Raw genomic sequence first — 4,034 nt, 5'->3', positions numbered from 1 at the left:
TGCAATGTTACTCCTGTTTTTTTTTTTTTTTCCACTGAGCTCAGAAATACCTGGTTCACTAGAATGAGCCTCCAGTCTAGCACTAGAATAAAAGACTCCAGTGAACTTAACGGGGTTTCAGGAGCCGTAAGCAAAGAGGTAGAAAAGGGAGAATTGGCTCATCCACAGCTGAAATAAAGAAAGCCTCATTCACCCAATAGATTCTTGTAATGGTTTCTTCTCAAGTGCATTCATCATGATAGATGTGGTTCATCTGACTCACCAACTACAGACTGTTAACTCATTTTCATCTTGACCAAAGAGGGGGAATCTATGGTTCAGTTTTCATTTGAATAATTAAATCATAGTTTCACCAGCTCAGACTACTTTCAAAACCACTAGTCAGCAGACTGAAAGCTTCATTGCATCTGGTTTCCATCACGTCACTCCACCTGAAGTGGTAATCACTGCCCCCAGCTATCTTCTCCCTGGTTTAGATGTAAAGCCATGGAAAAGTATATTCCTCTGCCCATTCCTAAAGATGCATAGGTAAGTGAATAGAAGGGGCTTTAACTCTTCCACAGCCAAACATACATCTCTTTGCTTTCATCCTCTCCTCTTGGCTGCTCTAATTTGTGCCAGTTAGGAATGGACTAAGCTGACGAAGGACTATACTAATACCAGCCGAACAGTCCTTTATATGAGCAAGATACTCTGGTCATGCCTCTGATGTGGAAAACCCCACACCAGTCAGTCAAACCTGCTTTAGGGTTACTTTGCACCAATGGAGCAGTAAAAAGAGGCCGTGAAAAAAGGCCAAGATCTGACCTTGCATTTTTTTCTGAGAGCTCAAGCCCAGAGCCTTTGCAGAACGTGTTACATGGCTTGTCCCTGTGATGTTTGTTCACAAATCAGTACAGTATCTAACAGAACTATGTGGGCATGTCTGCACGCCAGGTTTGGGCCTCCTTGTACACCTATGCAATAGCGCCTGCAGAAGGTGGTTGTACACGGGGATTTACAATGACCTGTATATAAGGCTTGCTCACTATGCTGCAAATGCAGTGGTGCTCCCAAGCAATGTACCTTGCAGTGTAGTCTCATATTCTAGCTGGAGTAATAGAGCAAAAACAGATACAGATAAAGGCCAAGGGGAACATTTTGCCCAAAGCCCATGCAAATCCAGCCCACTCGGCTTCATTTACCTCTAGCACTGTCCCTTGCTTGATAAGAAGGATGAGGATGACTGTTGGTCCTGCTTGTTTCCATTTATTCACTATTATATTTCAGCTCCCTTCTTAGGTTGAGGCCCAGCTCTTATGATAGATAGCTTGCTAAAGAGGGAGAGTTGTGGTACAGTATGACCATAAATTGGAAAATAGAGAAGTCTACTTTCAGGAAGGAAAGGAGGAAAGAGCAGAGCTTGAATATTGCAATCTTGAGTCTTCCTTTTTTTAGGCTTGAACACTGATGACCTACCTGCGAAGACTCAAACATCAGTTCTACCCATCATACAATTTGTCAAATTAAATAAATAAAACTGACCCTGGATGTAATTTGCCTCATCTTTGCATAATGTCAAAAAAGTGCATAGGAATTGCTGGAGTCTTTAAGAACGGAGCTGTTGATTATTTCAGGACAATCGAGCAACAGCTGAGAAACGAGTCTGAAATGGGCAGGGCCATGTCAGATGTACAGTTTAAACAAGCGTAGCTTTGATTGTCATTCACACCAAATTGCTGCAGGGGGAGGAAAAGGAACTATTTATAACCTGTCAGTCTCAAGAAACTCCAAATATGATGATTTAATTAACACAGAGAGAAGCTTCAGGCAATCACATCACTCTGAACTAAAAAAGTAACACATTTCAGGCCAAAGATCATTTAAAACATTAACAAATGATAGTTGAACCAAGGCAGGAATTGGATGTTGATTTCTTCTAAATAACCTTGCAAAGCACCATGGGCGACTGGTGCCTCCTAAGTCTGGGGGGGCACCAGAAAGCCAACGGGGGAAGGAAGGGTCCCCCAGGGGCTGATCACCAAGCCGGCGGCAAAATTGGAAGGGCACTTCTGGTTTCCTGGCGGGCACTTCCAAGGGGTGCACACCTCACCAATGCAAAGCACAACGATAACCCAATGGATATGCAATAAAAGATGAGAGCATTGAACAATCATTTGGTAGGAGAAGTGGAATTTTACTAAGAACTAAATTAGAAGACAGGGAAAAACCTACCACAACAGTGAAATAATCGGGAGATGTTGGTGTGAGGAGAAAATGAGGAGCAAGGCCCTTCAAGGGAAACTTGCCTTTGCATAGAGGACTCGTTCAAGTTTGGCATGCTGCTCAGGACTGACGAGGCCTCGTGTAGGCCCTCTGCTCAGAAGTACATTATGCCCTGTGCACACGAATATTGTGGGGTGTGGGATAAAGTGGACACTAAAGTGCAAGACCCAAAGGCAGTGTCCAGGCTAGGACAGTAAAAGAGGACACTGAAAACATCAATGCCAATCCTGGTTCTGCCACTGATTTGCTGTGTGACCTTGAGCAAGTCTCTTTTTTTTGCCTTTGTTTCCTGTGGCTTGCTTGATTTATGCAAGTTATCAGTTCTTCAGGCCAAGGACTGCCCCTGGCAACGTGCTTGTACAGTGCCTAGCACCATGATTTAAGCTGGGGTCATAAATTGTTACTGACATATATGAGATTATAATATTACACTGAGCTTTGCAGACTGCCTAAACTTATTTTTCCCCCCGTTTCGACTCCTATTGCAGGCTGGTTTATCAGATTCAGTAGCACAAAGGACATCTCTTTTTCTTCTGTATAGAAGAACTTCAATCTGTCAGTGAGCTTGTTTACTGAAACGAGTAGCATTTACATCGAGTACAGTCAGGTTTCAGGCAGAGTATTTATCATTTCTCTCTCTCTCTCTTTTTTTTTTTTTTTTTTTTTACATAATGACCCATTGAAGGTCAAGATCGCCTTTTCTGCAGTGCATCTGCATGCAATAAGCATTTAAAAGATACTCCTCTGACAGTCAATTTACCAAAAATCTTTGTAGCTTGTATAATCCACAGGCACTGCCTATTGCAGTGAAGGATATATAAGTTAACTCACGCAGCTCACGATAAACATAGCATATAATGGTGACACTTGAAAACTTTCCGTTTTTTTTCACTCTGACAGGTAATATTCCTCGAATGTCCCTTAAACTCACATTGAGAATACCGATTATTTTTGTAATAAAAATAATATTTTTAAATTTTTAAAAAACCTCACAAGTTCCAGTAACCCAATCAAAACAGATTTGTCAAATATACTTTTTCCTTCCAAAACTACACAGAATACTTATTCATTGACCATACGCAACAGTAAAAGTTCTTACAAACTAATCACATTATTTCTTCCACAGGCTGAGAATGAGGACAGAGACTGCTATTTTAATTTCTATTTTTAAGTACTTGGAAGGCATTCAGATATTCTAGTGAGGGGAGACTTTAGAAAAGTATTACCAATCCTTTATTACATGGGCTAGTAATGTGAAGGTATGGACAAATGGTCAAGTTAATGCAAATAACAGAGGTGGGGACTTACTGCAGAGCAGTACGTTTTGTGGGCACGTGTTCACGGTTCACGTGCTCACCATTACCCTGCAGTAATTGAAACCAAAAAAAAGGCAGCTCAACCCATGGTTTAGCCGTCATTTACCATAGGACAACTGTAGACACAGTGACCACACCTCAACTATTGTGCCGCAAGTCCACATCCCCTGTTAACTAGCATGCATTTGACTATTTACCTGTACCAAAATACAGTGATTGTCAACCGGGATTTGAAGAGATCCTACTAAGGGTGCTGCTCAATATTACCACTGTTCAGTGTTCAAATACCTAAACAAGCTTTACAAGATGAACCCAGAGGTTTCAAATAGGATCCATAATGTCAAAACTATTTTGACCTGTAGTGGACTTTCTGAGTTCTTTGCAGCAGGAGAATTGCTTACAGGATTTTTCCATGGCCAAAAAACACCAATGAAAGCTAACTGTTGGTGTTTT

This window comes from Alligator sinensis, unplaced genomic scaffold (assembly GCF_000455745.1).
Source record: "Alligator sinensis unplaced genomic scaffold, ASM45574v1 scaffold1864_1, whole genome shotgun sequence".
Lineage (NCBI taxonomy): Eukaryota > Metazoa > Chordata > Crocodylia > Alligatoridae > Alligator > Alligator sinensis.
Note: the sequence above shows the minus strand (reverse complement) of the source record.